The 9,685-nt window shown below is 51.4% G+C and overlaps 1 protein-coding gene across 5 annotated transcripts in view; it reads right to left on the minus strand.

The window, feature by feature from the left end:
- LOC104631064 (GTPase HRas) overlaps nt 1-6,913 on the minus strand; it is a 44,295-nt gene extending 37,382 nt beyond the window's left edge. For 4 of the 5 annotated variants that reach the window (XM_075754833.1, XM_075754832.1, XM_075754835.1 and 1 more), the window contains exon 1: nt 6,514-6,912. The gene's annotated coding sequence lies outside the window, so the exon portion shown is untranslated. Of the gene's footprint in view, nt 1-6,513 lie in introns of all 5 variants that reach the window. The other variant, XM_075754836.1, reaches the window with a different exon arrangement.
- Nucleotides 6,914-9,685: the final 2,772 nt, after the last annotated feature.

A 9,685-nucleotide genomic window follows, 5' to 3' on the forward strand; every position in this document is an offset into this window, starting at 1 on the left:
CAGAGCAAGAAGCCAGCACACACCTGTCGAAGCAGGTCAGGGAGCAGACCACTTGCCCAAGGCTGCCTTCATGGAAAGTGGGACAAGCCCTCCAGAAAAAGCTGGCTGGCCTTGTAGGATATCATGTAAATCAGGAAAAGGCCCGGGGAAATAAGATTGGGGGAAACCTTGCATGACCAATGTTATATTATAAGGTTATATACTCAGCCTCCACACACAAGCAGGGGAGGTAAGGGGGGGTGTGTGCATACAGGCAGGGGGTACCTCCTGTTTTCATCACTGTTTGCTGGGTCTGCTTGCTACAAAGGAGACGGTCATGCTGTTCACAGTAGAGGCCTAACACGGCGGGACCCAAAACGAGCCATTGCATCAACAGACACAGATCCAAGGGGAGACAATGGAAAAGTCAGTTACAGGATTAGCACACACAGAAGCCAGGGTCTGTCCCATACTGACCTCCAAGAAACAGTGATTTTTTTTATTTACTTATCATACTCAGCTACTCTTTTATCTATTTACCGTACCAACCAAAGCCTGGTTTCTCAAGCCCAGCCTTCTCCTTTTTCTGGAGGATGAATTCCAGTCCCTCACGTAACACTAAGCTCCCTGTCATCTCATTCTTGCTCCAGCAAAGCCAGCTGCAGGAAAAGAGCAATGGATGCTATGGTCACTATCAAAATGCAGGAGCTAGTACTGTACCAGAAGAACTGCTCTGGCTGCTGCAGTCGTTAGCTGGGGTAGGACAAGGGATGAAATGCATAATTTGCAGACTCCAATTTCATACGTTCAATACATTTCATACACATGGTTTGGAGCAGGCTGAACAGAGTTGGATGAAAGCCACAGAACTGCCGAAGACGGCATGGAGCATCAGAGCAGACTCAACACTGATAGTGGAGCAAGCCTACACAATGGCAGCCTTTTACCCCAGCAAACCACTGATGAGCAGAGCTCACTTCTCAGCAAGCCTCTAAACAAGATCATGATTTCCCTGGGGAACAAACACTTGCAACTCAGAGCCTCCTTTGCAGATTTTTCACTGGTCTGTTTTTTCTCACGGGAGACGATCCCATGCAGTCCTGCTGCCAGCCAGCCATGCTCCAATTCAGCCTGGACCAGCAGGATAGCAAATGATCCACCTTGCACAACAGCACCTTCCACAGTACCTTTTTCCACTGACCTCCTCCTCACTTCTCTTCCTGCAGGGCCTTACTCAGTGAGAACAGGGCGGCCTGGAGCAGACCCCACCATGCACACTTGCATCTCTCATTTCGCTCCTACTACCTGACTTTTTGGATCTCGCTCCTCTCTTCCTCCCAGTAAGAGGATGACATCCTCTTCATTTCACAGGCCACAGCTTCTCCCTCATATCTGCTGTTCTCTTAAGGATGCTAAACAAGCATAAGATGCATAGGCATCTTCCCAGAGACATTGCAGCAATGTCTCTTTTTTGTATTCATCAAGTTATTGCTCCCACACATGAGCATCTAAACTCAGCTCCACCAGCTCTTAAATTTAACTTATGCATAAGCAGCATGATCTGTAATGGGTTTAGCTATGCAAAAGGAAAAATCCACTTATACTTCGTCCCACAGCACTGTATTATGCAAGTACCTGGGCTGCTGCTGCATTATCAGAGTGTCCCTCACCCAGGACATCGTATCCTTTTAGCAGACAGCCTGGATATCTGCTGGGTCAGTATCGCTCCTGAAGAAGAGAGCCCAGTGAGATAAGGCAGCCAGCTCAGCCAAGACCAGGGTGAGGGTCAGGACTCCTGGGTTCACGGTCCTTCACTTTAACCACAAAGTCACCTTTCAGCACAGAGATGAGCTGTTCCAAGAGCCCACGTTGCTGTCAGATGGGCACCATAGGCAGGTCGTGCATTAAGACAGCGAGCACAGGAAGACTATTCCCTCTGTAGGCATTCAGGCCATTTTGCGTCACTCACAATAAGCTGTAAAACCATATTCCAGCAGTGAAAAGTTCATAATGAAGTTTTGTTTTTACTGAACCAGTCATTAAACAGTGCTGGTCTCACATTGTAAGACAGACCAAGAAACAGGTGGCAACACACAGATTAAAATGGATCATCCTGAAGCATTTTCCTCTGGATATCTGTAATTATAAACCAAACATCAGCTTCCCTCTCTCCCTGCAGTAAATAATTAACTGCAAAAGAATATTCCTCTTGGCCCCATCCTCCCCAATCAATTTGCTTCGCGACGACGTGCCTCCTGGATTGCTTGCTGTGCCAGTTATCCAAAACATTTCACAAGACATAGAGGAGCAGTGTAACTGTTAACTTCAGCACAGCAGAGACCTTCCCTTACGGGTACGAAAAAGCATCATCATGTAACTCCCAGTACTTAAAGCAGACAGCTATGACATACAAGGCTTAGCTCATTCACTGCAGCAACATCACTGCAACCATCAGCAGAGGCAAATCACATACTCCGAGCACTACCACCAGACTCCTCTGGACTGCCTGAGCTTTTTTGCCAAAGCAGAGCAAATCTCCTCCCCTGAAATACAAAGTTTTCTACTCCTTTTGTTGTTTTTGAGAATATCTTCCCCCTTCCCCCCTCCCCCCCCAATTTCATCCAGGGGAAAAAAAGCAAGTCTTTTCCATAACAGCACTTTCATTTTTAAAATACTTTAATCTTTGAATACTAGATCCAAGTTGAACATTGTGACTGCTCAGTCATGCACAATAACCTATTCGCCTCTTGCTTCTCACCCTCATCAACCCGACAACACTCATGCAGACTACAAAAGTAACAGGTAAGCCAGAAAACCTTTAGAGCACTTGTTCCTGTTGCTCTACTGAAAGACACCTCCTGGATGTAACCCCAGAGGGGAGGAAGGATGATGCCAGGGGGAAAGCAGGACTGCCTGGCAGGGAGGCTGGGCTTGGTCAGGCAGCAGATGGAAGCAAGTTGCATACAGATACACAACCAATGAACAATTCAAGGTCTGCCAGTTGATCCTACTTGTTTTCTTTGGATACAAAGTCAAATTCACTTTAAAAAAGGCATAAGGAGAGCACAAGCAAAATTGAGAGCTGGGAAAAACCTCCAGAATTGCAGGAACACCCTTCCTGCAACAGCCAGCAAACCCAGGGAGAAGCAGAGAAGCAGTACCACCGAGCAAACATCTTCATACTCACATGCAGTCTGGGTTTAGTTTTACATTTTTATGGGTTTAAATGTATGCCAGGTTTAGTTGAGCTGGCTATGAAGTGTTCAATAAAAATCTCCACCAAGAAGGTGGAGGGAAAAAAAGGAAAATTGGCTAATTTAGACTCAAAAAGCACGGAAAGAGACGTTGAAGAAAGAGGCAGAAGAAAGAAGGAAAGGAAAACCATGACACAAAAGAGATAATGCAGGGAAAGGAAAAATGAAATTAAACAGATACTGAGGACAGTTCAGGAAAAGATAAAACATGAAAAAGTGGAATGAAAACTGGAAGGGAAAGATAAAAGAGAAAGAGGAACGTGCCATGGTAGAGCAGTTGAATGGCAGTTGGCAAATACATAATTTGTATAATCTCATCCGTATTTGTCAAATAATTTTATTTGATTAATACTCTTTTGTGGTCTTCAACTAGCTACAGAGCTGATCAAATATCATTTCATAAATATATTATTAGATTAATACAGGTAAAATTCAAATACGTTCAGCATTTTAATCTGCTCCTTAATAAGCTCTGGTAGTAAGTTTATACTTCAAAAATGTTAAAACAGAAAGCTGATAATAAATTACAGTTAGATAAAGAGGGCTCAGAGCAGAATCATTTTGCTTTTCCCAGACTGACAAAAAGTACAGCAGCATAACACATCTTGAAAGACAGGAGACAAGACACTTCTACCTCTTCATCACCCTCCCACAAGGAACCCCTCTTAACAGGCAGTACCTTCTGTCCTGGGTTTTATTTTGTTGAGTATTTCCCCCACATTCAACTTTTTTACTCCATAAAGCTTTTTTACCCCAAGAAAACCTGGGGAGCTCCAAGGGCAAACAAGCAGAAAGGTAAATTTGGGGTGCACCAGCAGCAGGAGGGGCAGCAGTGGGTGCCGTCTCCAGCCTGGAAGCAAACCTTTATGTTTGTAAGTTGAGCTTTGCTCCTCTGAAAGGGAAGTTAGATGAAAGACAGCCACGTGGACAAGGATGCCTCAGGGCCTCTAGTCCCACAGGAAAAAGCTTCCCAAGTACCAGCAGCCTTTTTCAAACCTCCCTAGGAGAACTAGGGGAAAAAAGGGTCAATCAGCAATTTTTCAGCCTGTTTATTTCCCCTCTCTGGCCCAACACAATAGCAATGGAGTTCCCTTGAGAGTCCTCAGACCACAGGGTGAAAGCCACCAAGGCAGACCATCTCCACACACACGGTGGCAGGTTTGCCAGGGAGCCCCATGAAGCAGCGCCGGACTCCATGAGGAAACCGTGGCCATCACTTTCTAGGCCAATGTCAGAGAAACCCAAGGTTACTCCCACCACTGCTTCACCACTGACAGCAGCCAAGAACCAAATTCGCCACAGGAGAGAACCACACCAAGGGTAACTCCTTGGGACCAGAATAGTGTCCCTCGGGTAATAAGTCCTGTTTAAATATTACAGTGATATCCCAAACTGAGATAATTATTGCTAATTACAAGATCATTATTATGTAAACATGGAGGTATCACCTCTTTTACTTAAATAAGATGTTCACTGAGACAAAAAAAAAGACATGCTGACAGCTCCCACCCCAAAGCAGACTTTTCTGCAGTGATAACACCCATCAGCCTCTAGACCCACCGAGAAGACTGAACAGGGAAATCAATCAATCAGCATCGGCCTCCCCGGCGCTGAAATGAAGCAGTTGACACGTTATTAATCACACAGGAAAAACATTTGACAAGGAGAAGGAAAAGATTAGACACACAGAGGGGGGACACACATGGATTTGAAGTCATGGCTGTGTTACAAACACTTGGGAAAAATCACGCAAGTCACTAGCTGCAAAATCAAAATCTTTTGGAGCTCTGCAAGGATAAACACATTAGACATTCCGACCAGGAGAAACCAACATCCAGCATGCAACCCTCTAGCAACTCTTTAGTTGAACCTGCACAAAGCCTCATGCACTTTTCTCCATTCAAAACCAGATCCTGCTCCAAGCTGCACAACCTACACATGCCAACCAGACTGGGGAACGTCACAACAAAGCCTCACCAGGAGTCTGTACCCCTTCTGCATCTCAGAGCCCTACCCAGGGGCAACTTTGCACGGCAGAGGCTAAAGAGACATGACTTAGGTGCCTGAAATAGTCAATGGCTTGACTGGGGTCAAGGATTGACTTGGGCCAAGCCATTCCTGCTGCACCATCCTGCTTCCAGCTGTCCTAAGCATTTCTCCAGTCACTCCAGAGTTTGCCAGTCCTCTCTAATTTCTCATCGGCTCTTTTGTCTCCAGGCACACTCAACTGCTTGAGGCAATTAAAACGCATCCCCAACCAGGACTCGTATGGGCCGAGAGAGCCACTGGATGTACCTGCTCCACTTGGGGCAAAGAGGTTGCACCCCCAGACCCCACGACGCCCTTGCACGGCAGGCAGAGCACAAGCAGCCTCCGCACGCTGCAGAGCCCCGGCGGCGAGCATCCCTGCGAGGAAGGGAGGTGCTGGCAGCTCTGCAGAGCCGCACACGTGCAGGAACGGGGGGACCTTGCTCACTTGCACCTCTGCCACCAGCGTGCCCCCTCCACACCTCGCCCCTGGCCTGCCAACACTTGGCACTGCCACGAAGCTGGTCTCTCTTGGGGAGTGCCGCTCCGATGGGCCACAGCCCAGTGGGCACCTGCTTTGGCAAAGGGTGGGGGGCCTGGTGGTCCCCCTTGGGAGCATCACGGGGATGGTGTGGGGAATGCAAGAGGATGAGGGAAGGCAGGTGTGAGGGCTGCAAACTGAGGGTGCAAGGAAGAGGAGGGAGATGGAGCAGAGAGGGCTGCAGCTTGGGAACACGGGGAGAGTAAGAGGGCACAGGGGAGAAGGAAAGGGGGCTGCAGCTTGGGTGGGGAGAGAACGGAGTGCCAAGGGGGTGCAGGAGAAGGAAGGCAGAGGATGGAGGGCAAAGGAGGTGTAGAGGGAATGGAGGGCAAAGGGGATGCAGAGGCTGCGGCTCGGTGGCCCCACTCCCCCACACACCTCAGCGGCCTGCCCGGGGCTGGGGTCGGCAGGCAGCGCCCAGGCAGCACAGTCATGGCGCGGCCAGGCATGCAGGTGGGTCCGCGCCACCGCCCCGAAACACCGCTGGACCCCGCCGCCGCCCACCGCCGGGGATCCCACCGCCTCCCTCTCCACCGGGGCACGGCGGGGGGGCACCCCCAGCACAGTGGGGGTACAAACTTCCCAAGGGGGTGTAGCCGCCCCGCTAACAGGTGGCGGCGGCGCTGCCAGCCCGTCCCCGCCAAGCGGGTGGGTGCTGCCCCCTCCCCCCGACAGCGCGTCCCACCCGTCCCAGCCCCGGCGGTCACTCACCGGGTCGTCCACCCCGCCAGGCGGGATGCGCGTCCTAGACAGCAGAGCACGGAAGTTTAAAGCGGGATAATAATATTTGTTTTCTCTTCTAACGGAGGAAAAATCAAACAAGACGAGGCGGCCCCCAAGCGGACGAACTGCCCCCCCCACCCCGCCGCTCCGTTCCTCCCCGCCCGGCCCGGCCCCGCCGGGGGCTTCAGCTGCGCGTCGGCCTGGCGGCGAGGTGAAGTTTCCACCGCGGTGGTGGAGGCACCCCCGGTGTGCCGCGCCCGCGCCGCATTGGCACCGGGCGCCGGGGCGCTCTGCCGCCGCCGCCGCCCGGACAATGTGCGTGCGGGGGGAGCGGAGCAGAGCGGGAGCGCGCCCCGCCGGCAGCCGCGGCACACGCCCAGGCCTCACACCCCGCCCACCCGCCGCTGATAGGCGGCTCCCGCCGCCACCGCCCTCCGGGTGGGCCGCGGCGCCTGTCAATCAGGCGCCACCGCCCGCCCGCCGCGGCCTGGCCGCGGGGCGGTCCCTAGGGCGGTGGCGGCGGCGACGACGGGCGGTTGGGGGGCGGGGGGGGGGGAGGAGGTGGCGGAGGGAACAGGGCCGTCGCTTCGCCGCGGCGTGTGGCTACCGGCGCCTCCGCGCCCCTTTCCCCGGGAGCCGCGGTTGATCTCGTCGTTCCCCCTCGGGGCCGTGTCACTGCTTTCCGCCCCGCGACGGCCGCTCCTCAGGAGCTCCCGGCACCCGGGGTGAGGGGAAGGCCTGGCGGCCGCTGCGCTACAAGCACCCGCCACCGCCCGCCCGCTCCCCTCAGGCGGCCCTTCCCCGCGGCTGCAGAGGTGCTCAACCCGCGGGGGCGAACGAGAGCCGCCGCGGCTTTCCCGGTAGACAGCGGGTTGGCAGCAGAAGCTCCCCCGACACGGCGTGCGGAGTGCGAGATCACCTCAACCCTCCGGTTGTCCCGGGGCCTGCGAGCCACCACTCGCCTGCCTCCGGCCGGTCGCGGAAACAGGGCTGCTGCCGTTGAAAGGGCACGGCCTTCCAGGTGGCGCGGCAGGGAGAGCCCTCGCCCTGCAGGCAAGGCCTAGCGCCGCACGCCGCAGGTACTGCCCTGGGCCGAGCTGCCTTTCGCGGCTCCGCGCGGAGGCCCAGCAAACAGCGCGTTTGGGGAAGGAAGACCGGAGACTGCTGAAGCGTAGTGTTTCTTACCAATCACAGTCCCTAGCTGATAACCCGTAGGCTGAAGCCGGCTCACAGGGCGCTTTTAACTGGGCCCTGGAAATGCCTAGAAAAATAGATGATTCCAAATTATTCAGGAGTGATTTAGACAGGCCGCGAAAGAAAAGACACCTGAATTGGCTCTGTGTAAGACAGCTGGGGTCCAATTAGGCTTTGCAGCAGAGATACACATGGCATGGACAGAATTACTCCAATTACAGGCAAAGGTCCAAGCATGGCGAGAGGCTCTGATCCTATTTGGGTCCCACAAGGAGCACTGCTAAATCAGAGCTAGTAAACCTTGATGGGCTCAGGCTTCATTCCATGAATTCAATGCAGCATTTCCCATCCTGTCACAGTACGCCTAAGTTACCAGATATTTTCTACTATTAAGAACCATGATTTGCCTGTCACTTTGGAAAGTGGATAGTGGGTTGTATAGTTGCCTTGTTATCCAGGTGCATGCAGAAGTGGTCACGCTTTGATGGAGACTGTGATGCTGAATAAAGTGTGCATTCCTGGTACTGGAACAGCACTGTTCACTCTGACACGTTTCAAGCACACTGCCACAATTTATTGTTTCCATTAGAAAAGTATCTAGTAATCTGAAAATGGATCTAGAAACCATTGTTCTAGATACTATGCTTGACACATAATAAAAAGAAAGCTCGTGCCCTGCAGATCTTGTAGCAAGAGTAGATTAAGCGAGTTCTAAGGATACCCACTGAGAGAGTTTTGCAGGTTTTTTCAGGTCTCATAGACATGTTGCACCAGCACAAACAAACCTGCCAGAGCACTTTCTAAAAGCTAGCGTGCAAACAGACAGGTCCAAGCAAAAAGGCTGAAGCTTTAACCTACCTTGAAACTCTTTACTTGCTTCTAACAAGCCCTCCTGATTCTGAACAACCTCTCAGTTCTCCACAGATACAAGGACCGCAGCTCGCAGAAACACAGCATCTCTCCTGAGCAAGCCAACAGCAGGCACAGCAGCACACACAAAGGTGATGGGTTTCTTCACAGGCAGACACATGTACACACAGCGCACCGCCTCTCCGCGCAACCTGTCTCATCTTGTTTTAGCCGTTTCTGGTGAGCAGGCAGGGTACTGGAGCATGCAGAGTTCTTGCTTTTTGAAGCACCCTGAAAGTGGGCTCATACTTTTCAGTACCTAGGTGGCCCAGAAGAACTTACCAGGGAGCAAGAACCAAATAGGTTATTTAATAGACACAGGTATGGGTGAACCTCAGTTTCATGCTTCTTGGGCTTCTCAGTGACATACAAGAACCAAGAAACACCAGAAGATGGAACCAAGAAACACCAGAAGATGGAACCAAAACTGCCTCTCTCTTGCTCATTCTTCAGTGCCAGATCACATCAGGATATAAAATACCTGAGGACTACTTGTTTGCAGACTGCTGGAAGACAGAGGCGTAATCATCTATCGGTGAGTCATAATCACATAGAGGTGATGACACAAACTTGCGAGGACACAGAGAGTGATATATCTTAAAGATGTCTTCTCCCTCTATTTTTGGGTTAAAAAAGCAAAATATAGGGACAAGATCCTCAGTTGTTGTAAAGCAGCATAACTCCATTGCTTTTGGCAAAGCTGGGCAGATCTACACTTGCTGAGGTTATAGCCAGTTCTGTTTGTAAAAAGTCATGCTGCCTGGACAGATTCTTCCTTCCTTTCTCTAAACTTGAATTTGATTCTAGGAAAATGTCTGGCCTGTCTGAGGCCTCTGGAAGACAGAACCCTCTTTTTTAAACATGGGATGTAGTGTCACTTTAAACAGTGCCACAGCAACAGCAGTGCAAATGCCACTGCAAGAAGGTAATTCAGTCTACTAACTAACTACCCTACTAACTCATCCAATCATGTCTCCAGCTGGACTGGCAAAAAACTCCTCCAGGCATCAGTGCAGCTCCTGTGCTCTGCGTCAAACCTCAAGGCAGGCAAAGAGAA

Source organism: Balearica regulorum, chromosome 5, assembly GCF_011004875.1.
Source record: "Balearica regulorum gibbericeps isolate bBalReg1 chromosome 5, bBalReg1.pri, whole genome shotgun sequence".
In the NCBI taxonomy this organism is placed as follows: domain Eukaryota; kingdom Metazoa; phylum Chordata; class Aves; order Gruiformes; family Gruidae; genus Balearica; species Balearica regulorum.